The sequence below is a fragment of the Salvelinus alpinus genome, chromosome 9 (genome assembly GCF_045679555.1).
Source record: "Salvelinus alpinus chromosome 9, SLU_Salpinus.1, whole genome shotgun sequence".
Classification (NCBI taxonomy): domain Eukaryota; kingdom Metazoa; phylum Chordata; class Actinopteri; order Salmoniformes; family Salmonidae; genus Salvelinus; species Salvelinus alpinus.
Genome location: NC_092094.1, coordinates 85,413,062 through 85,429,898, shown reverse-complemented (window position 1 = coordinate 85,429,898; position 16,837 = coordinate 85,413,062). Strand labels below are relative to the sequence as shown.

The 16,837-nt window shown below is 41.1% G+C and overlaps 1 protein-coding gene and 1 non-coding gene across 4 annotated transcripts in view; both read left to right on the top strand.

Moving 5' to 3' along the window:
- Positions 1 to 16,837, top strand: part of LOC139530863 (kinectin-like) — a 48,962-nt gene that overhangs the window by 14,040 nt on the left and 18,085 nt on the right. The gene's annotated exons all lie outside the window — the stretch shown is intronic.
- Positions 2,544 to 2,619, top strand: trnat-ugu (transfer RNA threonine (anticodon UGU)). The gene has a single exon. It is a non-coding gene; the product is annotated as a tRNA-Thr (tRNA).

The following is a 16,837-nucleotide window of genomic DNA, read 5'->3' as shown; positions in this document are numbered from 1 at the left end:
ATATTGTTTGGATTCACCAGATGTTGGGCTTTCAATATCTGTACGCTGTGTATTTTTCTGAAATGTTTTAAGATGAGTAATTCGTTATATGACGTTGGTCTCTGTAATTGTTCTGGCTGGGTCGGCACTATTTCAGATTGCAGCTGCAATGTAGAACTGTGATTTATACCTGAAAAATGCAAATTTTTCAGGGTTGGTGACTCGTGAGAAGTTAAATAATGCAAAAACAAAGTGTTGGAGAAGAAAGTAAAAGTGCAATGCGTGCCATGTAAGAAAGCTTACGTTTAAGTTCCTTGCGCAGAACATATGAAAGCTGGTGGTTCCTTTTAACATGAGTCTTCAATATTCCCAGGTAAGAAGTTTTAGGTTGTAGTTATTATAGGACTATTTCTCTCTACCATTTTGTATTTCCTTAACCTTTGACTATTGGATGTTCTTATAGGCACTTTAGTATTGCCAGTGTAACAGTATAGCGTCCGTCCCTCTCCTCGCTCCTACCTGGGCTCGAACCAGGAACACATCGACAACAGCCACCCTCGAAGCAACGTTACCCATGCAGAGCAAGGGGAACAACCACTCCAAGTCTCAGAGCGAGTGAAGTTTGAAACACTATTAGCGCGCACCCCGCTAACTAGCTAGCCATTTCACTTCGGTTACACCAGCCTAATCTCGGGGGTTGGTAGGCTTGAAGTCATAAACAGCGCAATGCTTGAAGCACTGCTGGCAAACCGCAGTAAAGTGTTGTTTGAATGAATGCTTACGAGCCTGCTGCAGCCTACCACCGCTCAGTCAGACTGCTCTATCAAATCATAGACTTAGTTATAACATAATAACACACACAAATACGAGCCTTAGGTCATTAATATGGTCGAATCCGGAAACTATCATCTTGAAAACAAGATGTTTATTCTTTCAGTGAAATACGGAACCATTCCGTATTTTATCTAACGGGTGGCATCCATAAGTCTAAATATTCCTGTTACATTGCACAACCTTCAATGTTATGTCATAATTACGTAAAATTCTGGCAAATTAGGCTGCCCAAACTGTTGCATATACACTGACTCTGCGTGCAATGAACGCAAGAGAAGTGACACAATTTCACCTGGTTAGTATTGCCTGCTAACCTGGATTTCTTTTAGCTAAATATGCAGGTTTAAAAAATATATACTTCTGTGTATTGATTTTTAACCTGTCTAGCGGAACCCCGCCCACATTCCACTGAAAAGGCAGCGCGCGAAATTCAAGAAATATTTTTTAGAAATATTTAACTTTCACACATTAACAAGTCCAATACAGCAAATGAAAGATAAACATCTTGTGAATCCAGCCAACATGTCCGATTTTTAAAATGTTTTACAGCGAAAACACCACGTATATTTATGTTAGCTCACCACCAAATACAAAAAAGCACAGACATTTCTTTCACAGCACAGGTAGCTTGCACAAAATCGACCAAATAGAGATAGAATTAGTCACTAACCAAGAAACAACTTCATCAGATGACAGTCTTATAACATGTTATACAATAAATCTATGTTTTGTTCGAAAAATGTGCATATTTCAGGTATAAATCATAGTTTTACATTGCAGCTACAATCACAAATAGCACCGAAGCAGCTTGAACAATTACAGAGACCAACGTGAAATACCTAAATACTCATCATAAAACATTTATGAAAAATACATGGTGTACAGCAAATGAAAGACAAACATCTTGTGAATCCAGCCAATATTTCAGATTTTTTAAGTATTTTACAGCGAAAACACAATATAGCATTATATTAGCTTACCACAATAGCCAAACACACAACCGCATTCATTCAACGCAAAGGTAGCGATAGCGAAAAAACCAGCAAAAGATATACATTTATTCACTAACCTTCACAATCTTCATCAGATGACAGTCCTATAACATCATATTACACAATACATATATGGTTTGTTCGTGCATATTGTGCATATTTAGAGCTGAAATCCGTGGTTATACATTGTGAAAACGTAGCAACTTTTTCCTAGAATGTCCGAATATATTTCTGACACTCACCTAATCTAATCAAATAACTAATCATAAACTTTACTAAAAAATACATGTTGGACAGCAAATGAAAGATACACTAGTTCTTAATGCAACCGCTGTGTTAGATTTTTTTTAATAACTTTAGTACGACATACATCTTACGTGATAGAGAGACAGCGCCCAAAATCAGGGCGGAATATTACTAAACATTTTCAACAGAAATACGAAATAACATCATAAATGGTTCCTACTTTTGCTGAGCTTCCATCAGAATCTTGTACAAGGGGTCCTTTGTCCAGAATAATCGTTGTTTGGAATTAGAATTAAATGAAAAAAAAATACTTTGCTATGAAGCAAAGGGGTGCAACCAATGACTACCTTCAGAAGTCATATAAGTAGTTTAAGTCCACCTGTGTGCAATCTAAGTGTCACATGATCTCAGTGTATATATACACCTGTTCTGAAAGGCCCCAGAGTCTGCAACACCACAAAGCAAGGGGCACTACCAAGCAAGCGGCACCATGGCCCCGTGTGGCTCAGTTGGTAGAGCATGGCGCTTGTAACGCCAGGGTTGTGGGTTCGATTCCCACGGGGGGCCAGTACAAAAAAACTATGAATGTATGTACTTGTAAGTCGCTCTGGATAAGAGCGTCTGCTAAATGACTTAAATGTAAATGTAATGAAGACCAAGGAGCTCTACAAACAGGTCAGGGACAAAGTTGTGGAGAAGTACAGATCAGGGTTGGGTTACCATTTTTTTTACCATTTTTAAATCCATTATTAAAAAATGAAAAGATTATGGTAACACAAGAAACCTGCCAAGAGAGGGCCGCCAACCAAAATTCGCGGATTAGGCAAGGAGGGCATTAATCAGAGGCAACAAAGAGGCCAAAGATGACCCTGAAGGAGCTGCAAAGCTCCACAGCGGAGATGGGAGTATCTGTCCATAGGACCACTTTAAGCCGTACACTCCACAGAGCTGGGCTTTACGGACGAGTGGCCAGAAAAAGCCATTGCTTTAAGAAAAAAAATAAGCAAAAGGCATGTGGGAGACTACACAACCATATGGAAGAAGGTACTCTGGTAAGATGAGACTAAAATTTAGCGTTTTGGCCATCAATGAAAACACTATCTGGTGCAAACCCAACACCTCATCACACTGAGAACACCATCCAATGTTTTTCATCGGCAGGGACTGGGAAACTGGTCAGAATTGAAGGAATGGTGGATGGCGCTAAATACAGGGAAATATTTGAGGGAAACCTGTTTCAGTGTTCCAGAGATTTGAGACTGGGAAGGAGGTTCACCTTCCAGCAGGACAATGACCCTAAGCATACTGCTAAAGCAACACTCAAGTGGATTAAGGGGATACATTTACATGTCTTGGAATGACCTAGTCAAAGCCCAGACCTCAATCCAATTGAGAATCTGTGGTATGACTTAAAGATTGCTGTACACCAGCGGAACCCATCCAACTTGAAGGAGCTGAAGAAGTTTTGCCTTGAAGAATGGGCAAAAATCCCAGTGGCTAGATGTGCCAAGCTTATAGAGACATACCCCAAGAGACTTGCAGCTGTAATTGCTACAGAAGGTGGCTCTACAAAGTATTGACTTTGGGGGGGTGAATAGTTATGCACGCTCTAGTTTTCAGTTTTTTTGGTCTTATTTCTTGTTTCACAAAAAATATTTAAGTGGTAGGAATGTTGTGTAAATCAAATGATACAAACCCCCAAAACATCAATTTTAATTCCAGGTTGTAAGGCAACAGAATAGGAAAAATGCCAAGGGGGGTGAATACTTTCGCAAGCCACTATGTGCATCCTTTCAAGCACATCCTTCTTATTAACCTGTGGTGAGTTATTCACAATTTGATGAACAAATTAGGTTTTATATGTATGATGGTTAAATAAAGAGCAAAAGTATTGAGTATTTGTGCCTTGGTCTTTTAAGAGCTCTTTGTCACTTCCCATGAGCCGGGTTGTGACGACAAGTCACACTCATTATGTTTTAATAAATGTATTTGTGTGTTTGGCAGGCTTACAATGATGGCAAAAAAAAACATTTGAGTGCTGACCCTGGTGCTAGAGGGGGTACACAGCTGGAGGTTGAATGTTTTGAAGGGGTACGGGACTATAAAAAGTTTGTGAACCACTGTCCTAGATGCATTTGTGTGCTTCTACATTTCTACGTAGGAGCACATGTTCTCCTTGTAAAAATGTCAGTGTAGGTCCCTGAACTAATAATAATAATAATAAGCCATATCACTCAGCCTTTTGTGGCAGCTTAGGCACTTTTTGATTATTGATGTTCAGTTGTAGAACTTTTTCTGATTTGACTATTGTTTCTAAATTATTTATTTCAACATGCATTGATTAAAAGACACATTTCATTTTTGTGACTTGCATCAATATACCCCATTACTACTTACAAGTAATGCATTTCTTGTTTTAGAAAAACAGAAAGCATCCTCATCTGTTTAGATGTGTAATTATGGCCCAAAATATATTTTAACTGCTAAAAAGAAATCTAAAGTTAATTTGGTGTTTGTGCATGTGGGAAGGTGCACAGAAGAAGCCAAGGAGATCAAAAAGACAAACCTTGAAACTAGCAATTCAGCCATTTGAAACATTGCGCTAATACATTAAAATTAATTTGATATCACCCCGCCCTAATGGGGTCCCTGAACAAAATAAAGGAAATGTCAACATAGTGTCTTAATAGGGCGTTGGGCCAACAGAACAGCTTATATGCACCTTGGCATAGATTTTTCCAGTGTCTGGAGCTTCCTGTGTGGAAGCGCCTCATGCTTTCAATATACTTTGTATCCCTTGTTTCCTTTATTTTGGGAGTTGCCTATAACATTGAGAGTATCGCTCGAGTCGCAACAAAAGGGATTATAACGTTGTGGATAAAGTTCGGATTGACAATTTCATGTGTACAACATCGAAAGACCTGCATCACTATATTGAGAGCTGTGCTGTCTCTACAAATTTGACATGCTCCTATGGACTTCATATGTTGGTACTCATTGGTATTTTTACATGGAAATGCCCATATGCATTATTGCTCTGAGAGAAATGTCCTCTCTGGTTTTTCTATTCGGAGATGTTAAGTGTCTGACCCTGTGGTATCACGATACTACTTGGTACCTTGATACTTGGCCTGGTATTACATTGTTAGTAAAATGTTGGTATTGTGACAAGCTCATTCTGAAAATAGGGACATTTTCTTGCAGTTGACACAGATTTTGTGTTTATCCATGCTAAATTAATCGCCTTTTTGGGCCCTCACCAGTTAAAATATCTGCTCAGGCCCAGAGCATCACTGCATCAAAGTTATTCTTAAATGTATTATCATGGGTAATGTAAAGGGTTGCGTCAATCGAATCTGGTATCAGGATAAAATGTGATTCAGAGTCACCGAATATACTTAAATTATATTTATTTAACACAAGTGATAAATGGTAAATGCAATTTTCGTATATACGGGTTCACTGTATCACCACGCAGGGTAAAGCAGAGAACTGACTCGAAATGATACAATCAACATTTGTTATACTGTGACAGAGACAGTTCCAACTCGTCCGTTGGCCTATCACAGTAGAGGCTTAGCGTGGTTTAGACTCACTAGCCTGTCGGTGGCGCCCAGGCTGGTCCCAGCCCCACAGCGCTCCAGATGTCCGGCGCTGTTGCTGTGTAGATTACGCTCCCACACCCTAGAAACTGAGGTCAGACAGTTCTGTAACACTGTTGAGCTATTTGCACCTGCATAGAAAGCATACTGTTCCCGCTCAAGGTTAACCACAGCTTCTCAGCACACTATCTGGGGCAAAATGTTACTTCCAGCACACACACAGGCACCCAGGCCAACAGTTGCTAATATTCAATCACATGTGATATAGTATTGGGTTATAGCGCAATAAACACAGATCCTCACAATTCCCCCTTTTTACACCCCACAGGGTGTAACCCTTTTTCTCACATACTAGGTTGCCTTTGAACCCAGGAACTTAAAACCTTTTAATGACCATTCAGAACACGTTCTCAGTAACATAGTAACATATTAGATAACATAGGGATTTTTAGTCCCCCTTTTGACACCCCTAGGGTGTCACTCATTTTGTAATCTGATTTAATCCAAATTATGGCCTACCTAAGAGGCCCAGCATGTATCTGCTAGACAGAGCCGAGTCCTGTGCTATTGCTGACACCAATCTGAATTCAGAGCAGGCGGGTATTGCCAGGTCAGCCACTGTAAGTGGCACTGTTTGTAATTTTAACAATAATAGTACACTTCAATCTAGACCATGAGCCAGGGCTGAAATGTTTTTGTTTCCGCTCGGTGGTGTACAAGTAAAGCGATGCCTGACTGAGTGAAACGATCTCTGTTCAGATGATCACTGGACAGGCAGTTCCTTGTAATGGTTCTTCTTTTTACCACTATCGTCTCTCCACTTGTGGTTTCTTGTAACCAATAGAGCCTACTATGTTTTCATCGATTGTTGGTCTCCTTCGTTCCCTTTCCTACCACAAACTCATAGGACTACCTCCAGGTGTCCAAGGCTGTGATGTCAGACAGTATAGGCATTTTTATTCAACCCTTGGTGATCTCCATCCAGTGTAGGAGCTAGGTGACATGCGTAGGCTTTACGTTGGCTGATGACGACATATTGCTGTGTCCTGGGCCTGGCAGGCAAGAGGAGCCTTTTCTCCTTTAACCTCATAACGGGCTGGTTCAAAACTGCAGTACTGATGTGACATTTACATGTTGGTGTTATTTTTGCCCCTTGCAAAGCACTTCTGTATTAAGTTAAGAATGTAATTTTACCCTGCAAGTGCATTGAGGAAGGGGAGTGGATTAACCACGGAGAGGGTCAATCCAGCAGGATGTCAATTTTTGTGTCCCTCATCTAATGGTATAGCAGCTAGCTAACAGACTGCTTAATTTAGTGTGTATTGTTTTAAAGTACAAACTGTAGTAGCTAGTCTACCCTGTGTCAGTGTTTTCCATTAGCGTCAGCTAAATAGCTGGTTACAGACTAATTTTCAGTGGGCTACTTTTTCCACTTCATTAACTACTTTTCATTTACAAGTTTTAATTTGTTATTCCGATGAGCCCATTGTCGAGCCCTCTCCCTCTATAACAGGCCTGGTCAGTTGTTTTCCATGGAGGGCCACATTAGAATATATTTTTGCCATCCCGGGCCAGAACGATATTACACGATTATAGATCATGTGTATGACTGTTGTTGACAGATATATCTACAGTAAATCACGTCCAGATATGTTACTTATTTTACTTTAACATGCACAGAAATAAACAAGATCCATGTTCTCCTTTTTTGAAGGTATTTTTATTATTAAACATGCATTTTATTATTAAACATGCAATGAACTACACGGAGGGAAAAGTACACTGTGCATTCAGCACCACAGACCGAACAAGAAAGAGAGAGCTCAACATTACATTTAAACTACTCAGTCTATGTGAGGAGGGAAGTCTCTGATGAGCATTGACTAGAGCAGTGAAGTCAGGTATAGTTTTTGACGTCGCTATGCGCAGGTTTGCTGAGAGGTAAGTCATTAAGAGATGATCTATGCCTTGACTTGTTATATTTCATCACTGAAAATGTCTTTTAACATGCATAGTTTGACCCAAACAGTGCAAACATCTTCTGAGCATGACTCCTAATCTTTGGAAAGTCTTGTTCATTGAGAGATGCATAGAACCTTGTCAGTGACATTGTTTTGAATAGTTCTCCAATCACTGCATCAGACTGAAGATCGATAAGCTCAAGTTGCAGGTCAGTGGGAGCGTTATCCACATTGAAGGTGAACGGAGAGGAAAACAACAGCATGTCATTTTCCAACACTTTGAAATCCTCAAAACGAGAAGAGAACTCACCGTTCAAAGCACGCAGCAGCGATGTATGCTTCTTCTGCTGGTCATCTGATAGGGAACAGACTAGTAGTGTCGGAAGGTGGGTGTGATTGTTGGCTTCTACTTGGTGGGTAAATTTTGCCTAATTTCTAGCTAGCTACTATTTGTAACTGTGACTGTGACTGTGTCAGCCTGTCAGTCAGTCTGTCCTCGTGCAGTTGTTATTTATACGTGCCTTCAAAATAAATATCCCACGAGCGGTGGGAGTTAAATCATTACACAAAGGCGAGTATTCATTGGGCTTTTAATTTGAATAACAAATGCGTTTTTCAAAACATTGCTATCGCATTTTCTTTGATCTGAGCATGATTCCGCGGACAGTATACCGCTCCCAGGCCGGCCTTTGCCCAGACCTGCTCTACAATGAACGATATGCATTCACATTTCTTTATTTACATGGAGAAGGGAGAGAGCATGATGCTCGGGATTTTGCACTTCCCATGTAATGGAAGTGGTACCGATGAGTCAAAATCCACTTAGCCTAATTGTTGTTTTCTGGCACATTTATTTTCTTTCACAAAGCCAGCCACACTAAGTCGTGGCGCTTAGTCTATTTACTGTGCTTTGATTGACAACTGAACAGCCAGTGTTGACTAGTTTATAAAAGGTGTTTAACTTTCTGAATAAAGTCAAACTTCTATATCTCTGCCGTTCATAAATCATGTGACGTGGTTACACGTCCATGGTATCGCATCGGGACAAGTAAACCCAAAGGATTTCCAAGGTTTCTTTTCCTAGAATATCGGGGCTTGCCAGACAGTCACACTAAGAGAGTGACTGACTCAGTCATGGTAGCCTACCGAATCACATCGGTGAGAGCTGTTCATTTGGCTCCCTAATTTGCATAGGCTATTGGTAGGCATTTTGGCGATTATCTGCAGATAAATTATGAAAACATTCAATGAAGATGGCGAATCATAACTGCAGGAACAATAGGTAATGGAGAGCGTCATTCTGGTCCAAATGTGATAATTAGGGCCCTCGGGGAATCCCAGGAATTAAAAATGTTTTGACCTGAGGAAGGAATCAACTAAATGTATTACATTTATTAATTTGCTCAAGTTTATCAGAAGACATAAACAGAATGCATCCGTGACTCATTTCCTGCCACTTTCTGAAGAGGCAAGGAGACTGCGGTGCTGTCTACCTCTTTATGTAGCCATTAGCAATGATGCTAATAAAGTATTCTAGTAGCTGGAAAGGCTTTCCCAAAAGCCTTCTCAATGAAATGTTAACTACAAAGTAGCCTGTGAATACCTGGCAGTATGATATTATGATTATTTCCATCAATCCAGTGGGTATTTGTTTTGCAAACTCTGCCATCACGTGTGCTACAAAAAAGCCTCTTGCTAGGTGCCAAAATATTATTTCACACTATAAAAAATGAATAAATGATGGCATTTGACTATATTTTGTCTTTGAATAATACAATTTCAAAATATTCTTTCTGGGTAGTTCATGCTTTCTGGGTAGTTCTGGGTAGTTCATGACCCTAGTGTGGCAACACAAACTCAGCAGAAAAAGAAATGTCCTCTCACTGTCAACTGTGTTTATTTTCAGCAAACTTAACGTGTAAATATTTGTATGAACATAAGATTCAACAACTGAGACATAAACTGAACAAGTTCCACAGACATGTGACTAACAGAAATGGAATAGTGTGTCCCTGAACAAAGGGGGGGTCAAAATAAAAAATAACAGTCAGTAGCTAGCTGCATTAAGTACTGGAGTGCATCTCTTTTTCATGGACTGCACCAGATTTGCCAGTTCTTACTGTGAGATGTTACCCAACTCTTCCACCAAGGTACCTGCAAGTTCCCAGACATTTCTGGGGGGGGAATGGCCCTAGCCCTCACCCGCCGATCCAACACGTCCCAGACGTGCTCAATGGGATTGAGATCCGGGCTCTTCGCTGGCCATGGCAGAACACTGACATTCCTGTCTTGCAGGAAATCACGCACAGAACGAGCAGTATGGCTGGTGGCATTGTCATGCTGGAGGGTCCTGTCAGGATGAGCCTGCAGGAAGGGTACCACATGAGGGAGAAGGATGTCTTCCCTGTAACGCACAGAGTTGAGATTGCCTGCAATGACAACAAGCTCAGTCCGACGATGCAGTGACACACCGTCCCAGACCATGACGGACCCTCCACCTCCAAATCGATCCCGCTCCAGAGTATAGGCCTCGGTATAACGCTCATTCCTTTGACGATAAACGAGAATCCGACCATCACCCCTGGTGAAACAAAACCGCGACTCGTCAGTGAAGAGCACTTTTTACCAGACCTGTCTGGGCCCAAACCCACTGTTGCTGGACCATAGGCGACGTTGTTGCCGGTGATATCTGGTGAGGACCTGCCTTACAACAGGCCTACAAGCCCTCAGTCCAGTCTCTCTCAGCCTATTGCGGACAGTCTGAGCACTGATGGAGGAATTGTGCGTTCCTGGTGTAACTCGGGCAGGTGTTGTTGCCATCCTGTACCTGTCCCGCAGGTGTGATGTTCGGATGTACCGATCCTGTGCAGGTGTTGTTACACATGGTCTGCCACTGCGAGGACGATCAGGGGACGTTTCTTTTTTTGCTGAGTTTACATTTATAAGTGATTTTCAATGGGGCTTTCTCCATTTATACTGTTAAATCCAACTCTAAGAAATTATTTTCTGCATTTCCTGCACTTTTATTATCATTTCCACACTGTGCCACGTCGAATACTTAAAGATATACTTCTCCTTAATGCAACCGCTGTGTCAGATTTCAAAAAAGCTTTATGGCAAAAGCACACCATGCGATAATCTGAGTACAGCGCTCAGGCACCAAAACAAGCCATACAGATACCCGCCATGTTGTGGAGTCAACAAAAGTCAGAAATAGCATAATAAATATTCACTTACCTTTGATGACATTCATCGGCATGCACTCCCAGGAATCCCAGTTCGACAATACATGTTCGTTTTGTTTGATAAAGTCCATAATTTATGTCCAAATACCTCCTTTTTGTTTGCGCGTTTAGTCCAGTAATCCAAATGCGCAGGCACTAGGTCCAGACAAAGTCAAAAAAGTTATATTACAGTTCGTAGAAACATGTCAAACGATGTATATAATCAATCTTTAGGATGTTTTTATCATAAATCTTCAATAATGTTTCAACCGGACAATTGCTTTGTCTTTAGAAATTAAAAGGAACAGAGCTCGCTCTCACGGCCGCACGCCTGACTTATTAGCTCATGGCATTCTGCCAGACCTCTTAGTCAAACAGCTCTTATTCGCTCCCCCTTCATAGTAGAAGCCTGAAACAAGGTTCTAAAGACTGTTGACAGCTAGTGGAAGCATTAGGAAGTGCAATATGACCCCATAGACACTGTATATTGGTATATTGGATAGGCAAAGACTTGAAAACCTAGAAACCTCAGATTTCCCACTTCCTGGTTGGATTTTTTCTCAGGTTTTTGCCTGCCATATGAGTTCTGTTATACTCAGACATCATTCAAACAGTTTTAGAAACTTCAGACTGTTTTCTATCCAAATCTACTAATTATATGCATATTCTAGCTTTTGGGCCTGAGTAGCAGGCAGTTTACTCTGGGCACCTTATTCATCCAAGCTACTCAATATGCCCCTCAGTCCCAAATAAGTTAAAGGGATACTATGGGATTTTGGCAATGAGGCCCTTTATCTACTTCCCTAGAGTAAGATGAACTCATGGATACCATTTTTATGGCTCTGTGTCCAGTATGAAGGAAGTTGGAGGTAGTTTTGAGAGCCAACGTTAACTAGCGTTAGTGCAATGACTGCTAGCAGATACCCATAGACTTCCAGACATTGCGTTACCACTAGTTACAAATTGCGCTAGTTAGTGTTTTCCTTCAAACTGCATGCAGAGACATAAAAATGGTATCCACAAGTTCATCTGAGTCTGGGGAAGTAGATAAAGGGCCTCATTGCCAAAATCCCAAAGCATCCCTTTAAGACTAGGGATGGGCATCAGTAATCGAGTACTTGAACAGACGTTTAACCTCTTGGCGCCCAGATCCCTTTAACGGGATCATTTTCGTAAACAACCGCTGAATTGCAGAGCGCCGAATTATTATTTTTTTTTTTAAATATACATATTTATTTTCATGAAATCACAAGTGAAATATACCAAAACACAGCTTAGCTTGTTGTTAATCCACCTATCGTATCAGATTTTGAAAATATGCTTTACAGCGAAAGCAATCCAAGCGTTTGTGAGTTTATCGATCACTAGACAAAACATTACGAACAGCTACCAATGTAGATTGGTCACGAATGTCCGAAAAGCAATAAAATTAATCGCTTATCTTTGATCTTCGGATGTTTGCACTCGCGAGACTCCCAGTTACACAATAAATGTTCCTTTTGTTTGATAAATATTATTTTTATATCCAAAAACCTCCATTTGGTTGGTGCGTTATGTTCAGAAATCAACAGGATCCAGCAGTCATGAAGGGAAGACGAAAATTCCAAATGTTACCTGTAAAGTTTGTAGAAACATGTCAAACGTTTTTTATAATCAATCCTCATGTTGTTTTTAACATAACTAATTGATCATATTTCAACCGGACGGTAAACTATCAATACTAGAGAAAGAATACTAGAGAAAGAAAATGTCGAGCATGAACTAATCAAAGGACACCTGGCCATCCACTGACGCGTTTTGATAAATCTCGCTCATTTTTCAGAATAAAAGCTTGAAACTATGTCTAAAGCCTGTTCACAACCTGTGGAAGCCATTGGGAAAGGAATCTGGTTGATATCCCTTTAAATGGAGGATAGGCAGGCAATGGAACAGGGATTTTTCTAAATAAGAGCCACTTCCGGGTTGGATTTCCTCAGGTTTTCGCCTGCAAAATCGGTTATGTTATACTCACAGACAATATTTTGACAGTTTTGGAAACTTTTGAGTGTTTTCTATCATCTGTCAATTATATGCACATTCTAGCATCTGGGCCTGAGAAATAGGCCGTTTACATTGGGAACGTTATTTTTCCAAACATAAAAATTCTGCCTCCTAGTGTCAAGAAGTTAAGCGCTATCTTTAACTAGCGATTTTATTATTATTTTTTCAAATACTGTAAAACTATTTGGTAGAATGTGCTTCGTGGCTGCCCGAATGGTCAAGTGAAATTTTGTCTTAAAGACAACTTGCTTTGACTCTAGTGTTCCATTTGTACATGTGTATTTGCGAGGCAAAACAAACAAGAAGCCAAGCATTTATTTAATTTTTACCTAAATTCCCTTCCTCCTCTCTCATTCACGTTCCGACTGCTCCCTACACGTGTGGAGTGCACACACAAGCTCCCATTAGGCCTACATAAATAAATCAAACTTTTTTTTTATCCCTTTATTTTACCAGGTAAGTTGACTGAGAAAATATTCTCATTACACAGCAATGACCTGGGGAATAGTTACAGAAGGGAGGAATGAGCCAATTGTAAGCTGGGGATGATTATGTGACTGTGATGGTATGAGTGTCAGATTGGGAATTTAGCCAGGACACCGGGGTTAACACCCCTACTCTTACGATAAGTGCCATGAGATCTTTAGTGACCACAGAGAGTCAGGACACCAATTTAATGTCCCATCCGAAAGACTGCACCCTACACAGGGCAATGTCCCCAATCACTGCCCTGGGGCATTGGGATATATATTTTAGACCAGAGGAAAGGGTACCTCCTACTGGCCCTCCGTCACCACTTCCAGCAGCATCTTGTCTCCCGTCCAGGGACCGACCAGGACCAACCCTGCTTAGCTTCAGAAGCAAGCCAGCAGTGGGATGCAGGGTGGTATGCTGCTGGCATAACTGATGGGGTACACAAGCTACATTCCTTGCAAAATGATACGCATTTTCACAAATTAGTTGATTTTGAAGTAGGAAAATGTGTTCCAACAACGAGCTGCAGTTTTGGAATAAGTGTGTCCTGTCTATTTTACTCTTGGGCTACTTTGCAAACTACTTGTATTTTTTTCAAATTGGTTAGCCTATGCTATAACCCCCCTAAACATACAGGTTCCACACTTAAAATACGCGAAAACATTAGTTTGATAAAGACTGAGCATATTTAAGCATAGGCCTACTTACCAAACGATGTCGTGGCCGTAATTCGACCCCATGCAGTGTTCAATGTGGAATTGTTAGAAACCTCTAAAAACCAGGCAGAATAAACTAAATCTAAAGCCTGTATATCGAAAAGAGATTTTTGTTGGTAACCCTGAAAAAATGATTTCAACTTGCCAAATTGAGCCCGGTTTGAATGATCGCTTTTTAAGAATAACTGTTCCAGACGCACAACTTTCTTTCGAAAAATATTCAGTTCCATGTTATTCTCTTTTATATTACATGTTTTTTACTATAAAATAGATGTCTTGACTGTGATAAGGGCTCTGGAAATAACAGCAGCTTTTCTTCTAAATTAACAAAGCAACGCAATGCCATTGAAGTTACTGCATTTTTGAAGATTGTGTTCCGTAATATAATATAACCATTTGACATTAGGTTTAAATAAATTCATCTTAAATGCCACTTGCTTTTTTTTACTGTGTGTGTGCGTTCAGAAAGTATTCAGACCCCTTGACTTTTCCACATTTTGTTACGTTACAGCCTTAATCTAAAATTGATTAAATAAAAATCCTCACATACCCCATAATGACAAAGCAAAAACAGGTTTTTAGAAGTTTGCAAATGTATTAAAAATACAAAACAGATACCTTATTTGCATAAGTATTCACCCTTTGCTATGAGACTCGAAATTGAGCTCAGGTGGATCCTGTTTCCATTGATCATCCTTGAGATGTTTCTGCAACTTGATTGGAGTCTACCTGTGGTAAATTCAATTGTTTAGTCATTCTTTTGAAACGCACACACCTGTCTATATAATGTCCCACAGTTGACAATGCATGTCAGAGCAAAAATTAAGCCATGAGTTCGAAGGAATTGTCCATAGAGCTCCGAGACAGGATTGTGTCGAGGCACAGATCTGGGGAAGGGTACCAAAACATTTCTGCAGCATTGATGGTCCCCAAGAACACAGTGGTCTTCATCATTCTTAAATGGAAGAAGTTTGGAACCACCAAGACACTTCCTAGAGCTGGCTGCCTGGCCAAACTGAGCAATCGGGGGAAGAAGGGCCTTGGTCAGAGAGGTGACCAAGAACCCGATTGTCACTCTGACAGAGCTCCTTTGTGGAGATGGGAGAATCTTCCAGAAGGACAACCATCTCTGCAGCTCTCCAACAATCAAGCCTTTTATGGTAGTGTGGCCAGATGAAAGCCACTACTCAGTAAAGGGCACATGGCAGCCCGCTTGGAGTTTGCCAAAAGGCACCTAAAAGACTCAGACCACAGCATCATGCTGTGGGGATGTTTTTCAGCGGCAGGGACTTGGAGACTAGTCAAGATCAAGGCAAAGATGAAAGGAGCAAAGTACAGAGATCCTTGGTGAAATGCCTGGAGCACTCAGGACCTCAGACTGGGGTGAAGGTTCACCTTCCAACAGGACAACGACCCTAAGCACATAGGCACTCCTGCGTTGTCTTGGCTATCAAGACAAGTCTCTGAATGTCCTTGAGTGGCCCAGCCAGAGCCCGGACTTGAACCCGATCAAACATCTCTGGAGAGACCTGAAAATAGCTGTGCAGGGACGCTCCCCATCCAACCTGACCGAGCTTGAGAGGATGGATCTGCAGAGAAGAATGGGAGAAACTCCCCAAATACAGGTGTGCCAAGCTTGCAGCATCATACCCAAGAAGACTCAAAGCTGTAATCGCTGCCAAAGGTGCTTCAACAAAGTACTGAGTAAAGGGTCTGAATACATCTAAATGTGATATTTAAGTTTTTACATAACCTTGGCAGACCCCCCAGGGCGCTTGGCTGGCTACTTTTTCTATTTGGCTGGCTACTGTGTGTGTGTGTGTGTGTGTGTGTGTGTGTGTGTGTGTGTGTGTGTGTTAAGAAGGTAGGCTGTGGGCCGGGACAGTGTAGTCTAATAGGATCATATCACAGAGACGAGTGAGGGAGGACACACACTATCACCCCTCGTACACTCTCTCTCTCCCTCTCTCTCTCTCTCTCTCTCTCTCTCTCTTATTTATATATATATATACATTCTCACTGCACAGGGCTGGTTCTCTCATTCAGCAGACAACCTATAGAAAAAGTAATTGAGTTATATTTATTACAAATCGATTCATGTGGTGTGGGAAAAGGCATTAGCTTTTCTGCTGTAGTATATCAAACCCATAAAGTATTGAGGAAGTGTCACCATCAGGGAGGCACTGGTAGCGAGGTGGAATGCCTTCTGGCATTCATATCAGTCTGGCTGGAAGTACCCAAAGCTGTTTTAATAATAATTTGGGGGCGTGATTATATATGTCCTGTTATACACGTGTGTGTGTGTGCAAATGTGTGTTTTTGCCTATCCCAACTCCCACTGAGACACCTTCAGGGAGTGGGGTCACCATTGTACAGCACCCCTGGAACTAGGTTAAGTGCCTTGCTCAAGGGCAGAGTAACATATTTTTCACCTCGTCGGGTCCAGTAATCAAACCAGCGACCTTTCGGTTACTGGCCCCAGCGCTCTAACCTAGAGGCTACCATCCGCCCCATTTCACGTTAGCCCATTTCCCTTTCACTGGGCTGCTCTGGCATGGGATGGGGCTGTGCTAGTGTCTGGCTGGCCTTGAAGTTTGGAATTAAACCAACTTTTTAAAATCTAAAATATGTGTCAACAAAGAGATATAGGACATTTGGGCATGAACTGCTCAGCTATTTTGCTATGCACCATTTGTATTTATTTTATTTCTTGGCTATGTTGAAAGTTGGTTATGTGCTTATGACGTGCATGATACCAAAGACTCATTC